This window comes from Dreissena polymorpha, chromosome 1 (genome assembly GCF_020536995.1).
Source record: "Dreissena polymorpha isolate Duluth1 chromosome 1, UMN_Dpol_1.0, whole genome shotgun sequence".
NCBI classification, from domain to species: domain Eukaryota; kingdom Metazoa; phylum Mollusca; class Bivalvia; order Myida; family Dreissenidae; genus Dreissena; species Dreissena polymorpha.
The window spans coordinates 129,676,437-129,687,434 of NC_068355.1; the positions used below are offsets into that span (position 1 = coordinate 129,676,437).

Sequence of the window (10,998 nt, forward strand, 5' to 3'; positions counted from 1 at the left end):
CTGTGTGTCAAGTCCTCACTTTTATAATAAAATAAGTTCTGTGTAAAGTCCTCATTTTGATTGATAAGAATGTTTTTGAGAAAAATCTTATTTAAAAAAAACTACATTTTAATTAAAGGAAAAGTATTTTTTTGATCAAATGAATTGTGTATCAAGTTCTCACATTTATTTGAGAAAATTATTATTTTCAAAAAAAATAATTGTAGGACAAGTCTATATTTTCATCAAATAAATTGTGTGTCTTAAGTCCTCACTTTAAATTATATAAAGATTTTTTGGGGGAAATTCTTATTTGCAAACAACTAATTTTGGGCAAGTCTTCATTTTGATAAATAAATTTTATATTAAGTCTTCACTTTTAAAATAAAAACAACAAGAAAATTCGTTTAATTGATATCCCCAGCTAAATTTTGTTTATTGATGGGTGAATAACTAAAAGAAAGCTTATTTGTAGGGTTGTGCCTTTTCTTACCTTTTTGTAGTTATATCATACAAAAAAACAAAGGGCAATATCTCTTATTTAAGAAAGTGTAGGGAAATGGTTCTTGTGCATGGAGCTTCTCCTTATTAATATATATACGCCCATGAAGTTTCATGTTGAAATCTTGTATCATATCTGAGATATAGCCCTAAAAAGTTACATCATACAAAAACAACAAATGGAAATAACTCTCATTTAAGAAAGTAAAGGGTTATGGTTTTTGGGAATGGCACTTCTCCTCATTAATATCTATACATCCATGATGTTTCATGTTGAAATCTTGTATCGTATCTGAGATATAGCCCTGAAAAATTACATCATTCAAAAACAACAAAGAGCAATAACCCTTATTTAAGAAAGTGTAGGGTTATGGTTCTTCTGCACGGCACTTCTCCTCATTGATATCTATAAATTCATTTATTTTCATGATGCAATCTTATAATTATAGTTTCTGAGATATAGACCTGAAAAATTTGTGATGGACGGACTAACAGATGACAGACTGACAGACTGACGGACAACACCAAAACTATATCCCTCCGCCTTTGGCGGGGGATAAAAATGTGTCATGTCCTTGTTTACTTGACTTTGTGTTATTCTGTGATACATATATAAATTGCATTAAACATAACAAGAAAACATTTCTTCTAAACAAACATTAATTTAACTAAACAATAAATATTGTGTGTCAGAACTGTGTTATCTAAAGATAATTGTTATTATTGCTGTTAATTGAGTACTTTATGAAAATAAACACTAAAATAATCAACACTTTGTGAGTTGCTTTTGCGCGTCTTCCGAACTACGAACTGCGTCTCAAACACCAACCATCCACTGTGGCATAATGTATGTTCTATTATTTGTGTGACACACATATTGACATTTTCAAAACTGTATTATATAAAATTTCATTAAATACAAATTAATGTTTTGCTATACATGTATTGCAAAATGTCAAATGTTTGTTGTAGACTTAATTAGACTAATACCAATTGAAGACTGTGTTGTTTTCACACATCTAAAAATTATCAATTTAACAGATTTTTGAAATAAAGTAGCTATTTAACATAACAAGCGGGCCATGATGGCCCTCAAGAGCTCATATGAGTTCACGGACACAAATTTACCTGATAGAAGGCATGAACTTAGTAAAAGAAAAATATGATAGACCTAAAAAAAGACGTGTTCATAAGGCACAGTTGCCCCCACATTCCACTTTTGTCTCAAAACTACGCTTATGTCAAACACAACCTGTTAATAGCCATGTTTGACTATTGACCTGTAAGTGCGACCTTGACCTTTGAGTTCAGCCTCCTCATGTTAGCCATTTGTAAGCATTAAATTTGGAAGTCCCAGGCATAAAATTGCACTTCAATGCTAAGAGTGTAATTAAACCATTACAATGTATCACATTATAATAAATATTAATTTTTAATTTAATGTGTTTTAAAAGGGAACAAATGAACGTGGGTCATTCAAAAGTTGTTGTCTGGTAACCTTTTGTTGATTTAGTTATTCCAGGGTATAATCTACATGTGCGTCCCGCGTCTATGACGCACAAATATCGAAATAGACGCATCGTTTTGAAATATGTGCGTCCACTCGGACGCATTGCTGAACTGTATCCGTTAACGCATACGCGAATCACGATAAGCACGAACCATCTTGTGTACGAGCCAAAAGTGTAGCAATGAACGATGAGTTTAACCGAATGAGGCTTGAAGATTCCAGCAAGTCTTTTGATTGGCTCTAGTCGAGCCGCTGATGTATAATACAAACTGATTAGAATCGGCCTTTTAAATAGAATGTGTTATGATATTTTCTCGAGTCCCCAGATGAAAACCTGCTTTAACTTTGTGTAACTTAGTCATATATAATACAGAAAAAATGCCTCCGAAATAAGGTGTTGAAGCTTAATCCAAAACAAACAAATCTGGCAATACCTTATATTTCTGAAAGTTTTATTGAAGTATAGAATTGAAAATTGCCGTTTACATAAAATATCACGCAAAACCAGTACGCTTGGGGCAATTTTAAGGATATTTTTCAATATATTTTGTTAATGAAGCAAGTTATTGAGAAGAATTTTCACATTTAAGTTAATCACTTTCAAACACTTCTGTAAGATAGAAAAAGAACTCAAACATGCTTAATGGTAAGAAAATAAATGCATGTTTTATTTAGGCTTTATTATTTTTTAAATCACCCATATGATATGATGCGGCTTTTGTCTTTACGGAATATAAAAATCAATCATTTTTACCCGGAAGTTGGCGCTGTAATAAATGTGCTAATCTGTGTGTTCTTTTACCGAGCTTGATAAGGAATTTTTGAAAACGCGCCATGGAGATTTTCTTTCACCATTAAAAATAATAGTTCACGGATTCAAACCATAATTCCTGATTAATATGTTGCTACAGTGGATTCCTGTTCTTAGCATACCATGTCAGCAAAAATTATGCTAATAACAGGTATACGCTATTAACAGGAACACACATTTTAGCATAAATATAGCAACTGGGGGCATACAATAAGTCAAATCTGTTAATAATTGATAGTCAAAGTGAAATTTAAATGCAACATTGTATATGATTGATGTTTAAGATAACTATTTATCAAATGGAATTGTATTCTTAGGTATTTGCATTTGCATTTGAGCATATTTTAACATATTTAAAGCATATTTTCTTGGCATTCTGAGAAATTTCTATGCTATAAAGACTTTAAGTGAATTCTGAATATTGGGGGTAAAAATTATGCTATTAATAGAAGAAAAATACATTAACATTTAAAGGAATTAATCTGTGCTTTGACATTCTATATGCTTATAACAGAAATATGCTTTTATCAGGTATGCTAATAAGTGAAATCCAGAAATTATCCTTCAGTCTGACAGAATTTCCTAGCCTGTCAGACCAAACATCTGACAGATTATTTTACATTGAGCGGTGTCTGACTTGGCTTCTCAGTTTTTAGTCCATGATGCTTAATGTTTTAGATTCAAAACTAGTTTCCTCAACCTCACGACACCAGAGCTCCTGTGATGCAAATGTACATAATTTGGGTTTTCACTTAAATTAAAATCTACTTTTGCATTGGTATACATGTACATAAAAACATTGATCAAGACATATCATGTACATATTCCTGTTTGTATTCTTGTATGAAAATGTCCACAACATATGGGCGTAGTTATATGGGGACTGAATATTCAAATACACGTAGGTTAAGAAGTACAGTAAATGACATGATAAATGCTGTTAGGACATATCAAACCTCCTTAATTCTAAACCAGCTATATATGACATTATTCTTAAGAGGGGCATTTCTGAATAAAGATAAAAAGATACAAACGATTCGCAATGGAAAAATTATTTCCTGCAAATATTTTGTATCTAAGATTATTTCCGACAAGACATGTTGTACAATAGCATGCCATGGTTAAAATGAGTGTGTAATACAATGCCTAAACTCTTTCTGCAAAGTTTGGGGAAGTCTGCAAAAGGGACATTTAAATGGAAGGACAGATGAAAGGTAACTCATTATAGTGCCACCAGTGTAATTATTATGCAATTTTTTCGCAGTTCAGAGCTGAAAATAACATCCCAGAACTTAATTATACACTGCCAAGTTATTCAATAAATGGTAAATTGTAAACATTTCAATTATGAAAAAATTAAACAACTTGTAATTCAGACACAACTCACATTTTACCTGTTGGCCTCTGTGAAAAATAATTTACATTGAAATTGAGAAAAGTCCTCGAGAACTGCAGTGTCCCAGATAATTATTTGGGAAATAGGGTTTTCATCCATTGATTTTGAAAAATAGGGTGATTCCATTCTTCAAATAGAGTGAAATGAGTAATACAAATGCATACCTTAAAATAATTGCTGGTTTTACTTCTGTTGACGCTGCACACTTGTATTGATTCAATAGAACTTTAAACTATCATCATAAATTTTAATAAACTGATGTTTCGTAAGATCTTTAATCCTTGAAACTGTCCATGATAAAAACTTAAAAAAAATGTCGACAATTTCTAACCAAGGACATGCCTTTTTATACTTTTGACAGGTTTGTTCAGTCACAGACTTTCCATCGTGTTTTTTGGATGTCAACTCAATTGCTGTATACACAGTTTCTAACAAAATCGATATCACGAATGATTCGGAACTGGCTCTTGCTTTCTTTATTCGAAAAAGTTTGTGATCGGCTGATATTTTGGCGCAACAATCTCGGACGTCTTTCGACCTCTCTTACCTATTTTTATTTCGCATCGTAATAGAAACTGAAAGTACAGACGCTTTACCAATACATGCACTATGAGCGACGAATTAAGTCAGATTGAAAACGCATAGCGTTTGAATAACTATGACCGTTTGCTGAGCTTGCTGAATGTAAGTGTCACCGCGTTACGATAATAATTCCAAAGAGAAAATACCTAAAATGTGCAAAGCATTTTTGATCGAAGCTTTTGTATCGTAAATTTTACGAATTTGCGTAAAAGTCAAATTGGTTGCGTTTTCAATACGCATGATATTGTACTTCTTTGCATTTTTAAACATTTTAATAGGGTGAAAGACGCAGATACGCAGCTTATCTGGGGCACTGAGAACTGGTTAACAGACATGATATTTTGGATAATTGTCAAAGTTAGGACAGCAGATATACATGTATGGGGAGAACGAGAAACGTAAACAATGTTAACCAGAAAGGCACAATCACAGGCAATCGGCACCTGTGTCGGAAGCAATTATAAAGAATCATTAAGTAAGTAAATCGATAGAAACAGAGAACCTACACTTGCGCACCCATTGAGCCATTCTTATCAGTCATCGTCGTGATTTTCGCAAAAGCTTTAACAGCCGTTAGACATTTATGATCGATTTTCTTATTTAACGAATGGAAACTATTTTTTGATCGGCCAGTTTGCAGCCAAAATATAAAGCACTTACCGCGTGTCAATGTTAAACTTTAAACAGGTCGTCACATTAACTTGCAGAAGATGTGAAAAAGGCACCATCATGGCGGCAGCCATTTTTTCCAAACAAACCAGTTTTTCAGCAAATAGCAAATATAACAAGAGTTCTGATTGGCTAATGCCATAATCTAAAAATAAATGCTGGTCGAGCAGGATTTTTCTGCTCGAGCAGAAAAGATGCTGGTCGAGCAGCAATTTGCTGCTCTGGCAGCATTTTGCTGGTCGAGCAGCATTTAAATGCTGCTCGAGCAGCATTTTTTTCTGCTGGAGCAGAAGTTAAAGTTTCGACCCCTTTGGTATCCCATAGTGACGGGTGTGAATGCTGGTATCATGGTGGGTGTCTGACGCAGTATGAGCTGATTAATGCGGTGACAAGTTTGTGTGATGGGGAGGAAATGTATGGCGCACCAAAGGGGTCGAAACTTTAACTTCTGCTCGAGCAGAAAAAAATGCTGCTCGAGCAGCATTTAATGCTGCTCGAGCAGCATATTGCTGCTCGAGCAGCAATTTACTGGTCGAGCAGCATTTAAATGCTGCTCGAGCAGCAAAATCCCTGCTCGAGCAGCAATATGCTGCGCGAGAAGCATTTATTTTTAGAAAAAGCCATTGAACCCGTCAGCCAATCAAATTTAAGCTTTCAAACGGACGACATAAGCTATCTCTACGGAAACGAAATAGACCGGTGTAGCGTGAATATTGTTTGATCGTGAGATCTGTCACATAAATCGGAAATCTGACGATTTTCATAGTACCCCGTGAGATTTCACCGATCAGTCGCCGTGAAAAATGTCAGATTGATGAAAAATAATATTTAACGCAATGTTGTTTCAATTCAACTTAATTTCGCGTTTTAACAGCTTGCAGTTATTTTCGGACATCTTTTTTTCGGACGTTGAACCTAAACACGTTGTTCACAACAAAGATATCAAAACAGTAGTTCTAACACCATGCAAACATTTGAATTTTAAAACGATTTTCGTTTTAAATGTTATATATATCGATGATGTACATGCATAACGTTGTAAAGAAATATGGTAATGCCTAATTTACAGTCATGAGTGTTTCAGTGTTTTAATACAAAGATATAACATTGATTTAAGAAAATATTTTCAGATTATATATATATATTCCAGAAATGTATAATCCCAATCAGTGTTTTTATCATTACTTTAGCTAATTCACATGTACACTCAATTCAGGAAAACTATTGTATTATATTTCACACAATCATAATTACCACTATCATCATTTATTTATTTGTCAATAAGCTTGATTGGTAATTGTCGGTTTGGCTCGGGTAATGCTTTCAAGTACCCCGTGTACTCTTAAGTATACTTTAATGTACCCCCGGTACGCTAAATATACTTAAACGTACCGTCGGTGTGTCTGTCAGTGCAGTCACTCACAAACTTTTCAGGGCTCTATCTCAGAAACTCAATATAAGTTTTCAACATGAAACTTTATGGGTGTATAAATATAGCTGAAGAGAGGTGCCATGCACAAGAACCATAACCCGTCGCTTTCTGATATAAGAGTTATTGCACTTTGTTGTTTTTGTATGATGTAACTAGTGCTATATCTCAGATACTATACAAGATTTTAACATGAAACTTCATGGGTGTATAATTATCAATGCACAAGAACCATAACCGTATACTTTCTTACATAACGGTTATTACCCTTTCTTGTTATTGTTTTTTTTATGATGTAACTTTTCAGGGCTATATCTCATTTATAGAACCATGCATAAGAACCATAACCCTTCACTTTCTTAAATAAGAGTTATTGCCCTTTGTTGTTTTTGTATGATGTAACTTTTCAGGGCTATATCCCAGAAACTATTAATACAAGATTTCAACATGAAATTTCATGGGTGTATAATTGTCAATGAGAATAAGTGACATGAACAGTCTGACGTTACTTTTCAGGACTATATCACAGATACTATACACAATTTTAAGATGAAATTAACTGGATGTTAAGATATCATAAGGAGAGGTGTCATGCACAAAATCTATAACCCTACACTGTCTTAAATAAGAGTTATTGCCAATTGTTGTTTTTTTTATGCTGTAACTTTTTAATAAGTGGGATAAGGGTACAACCCTTCAAATAAACTTTTCTGTTAGTTCTGCACCCATCAATAATCAAAATTTATTTGGCGGGGGATATTAATTTAACGAATTTGCTTTTTATTAGTCTAAACTTTGAAATGGACTTAATATTTTAAGTAGCATTGAGAATATAAGACACAACAGACTCATCAGTCATCAGTATTATGTTAGCATATCTTTAGTCGATTACTGAACTAGGGCAAATATAGTTGAATTTTATCAGGTGGTCTAAAAGTCCTCACCGCCTAGCAGATAAGTCTACAAAGTATTTTAAAACCGGTTCATAAACATGAAATGATAAGTCATTTCCGCCATCGCGATTATTTATTTTAAGTCAATATGTTTTTGGAATCTTAAGGCACTCATTGAAAAATACATCACTACATAAATAAGTATCTAGGTCAATTGTGATTCTGTCAAGCAATGATTATCATATCAATTATTATCTCCAGAGTTATTATTTTTTTCTTGCACTTATCATAATCTAACCATCTGCATTATTTTTGCCAAACAGGTGGTTTTGCAATCTGAGCACCACAATCATCAATTTTTTTGTGTGGATATAAAGATTTTATAAAATTTATGATTTTAGGACCTTAAGTTTCATTGTGCTGTACTTGTTTAGGAGATGTGTAATACCAACTGGCTACTTCTGTTTTCAGAACTAAAAGGCACAGAAGGATTTTATTAATATTTTGTTGAGTTCTCAGATTAATCGAGCCCAAAGCACTTCCTGCTACAAAAACATATTTTCGAGCAACAACACATATTGATAATATACTCTTGGTTTATTAAGACATCAACAATAAGCAACATGTATGCATGAGCACATGATATAGTAAATATGATTTATATATAAATTAAGAAATGTTTCAGTTGAGAAATGCATTTCTCATTGAATCACATGTTATTAAAACCATCATTTTGAATAGAAATTACACATGCAGTAACAACCAGCTGCAAACAAATTGTTTCTTACATGATTACTTATGCATGTCAAGGATAGGAAATTACACACATAAGGAATGAAATATCCATGTGCAGGTATCAACAGTTGTCTTTGATTTAATCTATCTTGAATAATGCATACTTTTTAACATGAAAATCTCATTTTCCACAAAACACTAAATTAAAAGTAACAGGAAGGTGGTAAAAAATTCATTATTTCAGTTACAAAGCAATGAATTGAAAACTATCGGTACATTCAAGTTATCTGTATAAAACATGGCATCAACTTAAAATCAGTATCAATACATGTATCACCTTAAATCCGCAGATGTTGAGTAAGATTGCCTTTTTAAACAAAAAATTATAATTGCCCTAAAATGAGTGATTTAACAATATACAAAGAACTATCATGAACCATTTTCAACATTTACTTTGTTGTTCTAAAATTTAAATATATATGCAATTTCAAACTATTTATGCAGGTAAACCATGTACACACAAAATTTTAGTACTCATCTTTACCCTTTTTTTTATCCCCATGTTTTTTTAAAAGCGTGGGGATATTGTGTTTAGCTCCGCCGTCTGTCTATCTGTCCGTCCTGGACACTATTATCTCCTACACTATTAGCACTAGAACCTTGAAACTTACACACATGGTAGCTATGAGCATATATACGACGGTGACAGCGACGGAATTTTGATCTGACCCCTTGGCCAAAAGTTATTAGGGTCAGGGTGGGGCCGGGTCAGTGATTTTCCTGCGACCCCGATTCAAAAAAGGCTCATAACTACTGTGTCCCTTCAGATATTGCTTTCATATTTGGTATGCATGTGTATCTAGACACCACCTATCCATTCGCATACAATTTTTTACCCTTGACCTTCAACTTTGGGTCAGTTTTAAGGTTTCTAAATCTGTGACCGCCATTCGAAAAAGGCTCATAACTACTGTGTCCCTTCAGATATTGCTTTCATATTTGGTATGTATGTATATCTAGACAACACCTATCCATGCGCACACAATTTTTTTACCCCTATGACCTTGAACTTGGGGTCAGTTTTCAGGTTTCGAAATCTGCGACCGCGATTTAGAAAAAGGCTCATAACTACTGTGTCCCTTCAGATATTGCTTTTATATTTGGTATGCATGTGTATCTGGACAACACCTTTCCATGTGCATGAAAATTTTTATCCCTGTGACCTTGACTTTGAACTTTGGGCCAGTTTTAAGGTTTTGAAATCTGTGACCGCGATTCGAAAAAGGCTCATAACTACTGTGTCCCTTCAGATATTGCTGTCATATTTGGTATGTATGTGTATCTAGACAACATCTTTTCATGCGCATACAATTTTGTACATGCTACCTTGACCTTGAACTTGAGGTCAGCGTTCAGGTTTCTGAATCTGCGACCGCGATTCGAAAAAGGCTCATAACTACTGTGTCCCTTCAGATATTGGTATAATATTTGCTATACATGTGTATCTGAACAACAACTTACCATGCGCATACAATTTTTGACCCCTGTGACCTTGACCTTGAACTTTAGGCCAGCGTTTAGGTTTCGAAATCTGCAAACACGATTCGAAAAAGGCTCATACCTACTGTGTACCTTCAGATATTGCTTTCATATTTGGTATGCATGTGTATCTGGACAAGACCTTTCCATGCGCATTAAAAAGTTTTGACCCCTGTGACCTTGACCTTGAACTTAAGGTCCGCGTTTAAATTTCGAAATCTATTAAGTGGTTATCTACTCAATCAGAAGAAGTGCAAGCATTTTCATCGGACAAAGGAATTATTCAACAATGAAGCTTGTGTATTGAAAACATATATAGAGTTACACAGTAGTGGCGCAGAGATGTATTTAGTAGTCAATTATTTGTGTTTATTCATCTGTGAAATGGTTTAGCTCATCCATCTAATGTTTATACAAGGGATTATAAAATATTGGTGCAAAGGGACACCTGTATTTTAGAGAAGAGATAGAATGCAGTCAAGCATAAAAAGCATGAGAAACTCATGGAATAGCGCCTCAAGAATCTATAAAAGGGCTGAAACTTTCAATTTGTTCAATCACACTTTTAGACTCATTATGAAAATCTTTCAAAATGTTCAAGTGTGAAAAATGTGACAAACAATTTAAAGCAAAAAGGACTCTTGAACAGGCACATCAATGACAGACATGAAATTTAACATTTTCATTGTTGTGTACAAGATTGCGATATAAAATTTCTGAGACGCTACTATTTAGTCAACCATTTAACCCCAAAACATAACTTTTCCAAAGCAGAAGCATGAAGATTGGCTATAACAGAGCAAGTTCAGCCATCTCATTCCAATGAGGATGATATGTACATAATGGACGTCAGTGAAGTTGATTCAGTATTAGATTTTTTAGGAGAGCAGGATGAGGACCTAAATCCAAGTGAATTTTACTCTTGTATTAAGGACTTCGATTTTAACATTTTCA

The 10,998-nt window shown here is 33.8% G+C and overlaps 1 long non-coding RNA gene across 1 annotated transcript; it reads left to right on the forward strand.

Moving 5' to 3' along the window:
• The first annotated feature begins 9,339 nt into the window (after positions 1-9,339).
• LOC127849622 (uncharacterized) lies at positions 9,340-9,937 on the forward strand. Its single transcript, XR_008034956.1, has 2 exons — positions 9,340-9,432; positions 9,759-9,937. It is a non-coding gene; the product is annotated as an uncharacterized LOC127849622 (long non-coding RNA).
• The last annotated feature ends 1,061 nt before the right edge of the window (positions 9,938-10,998 follow it).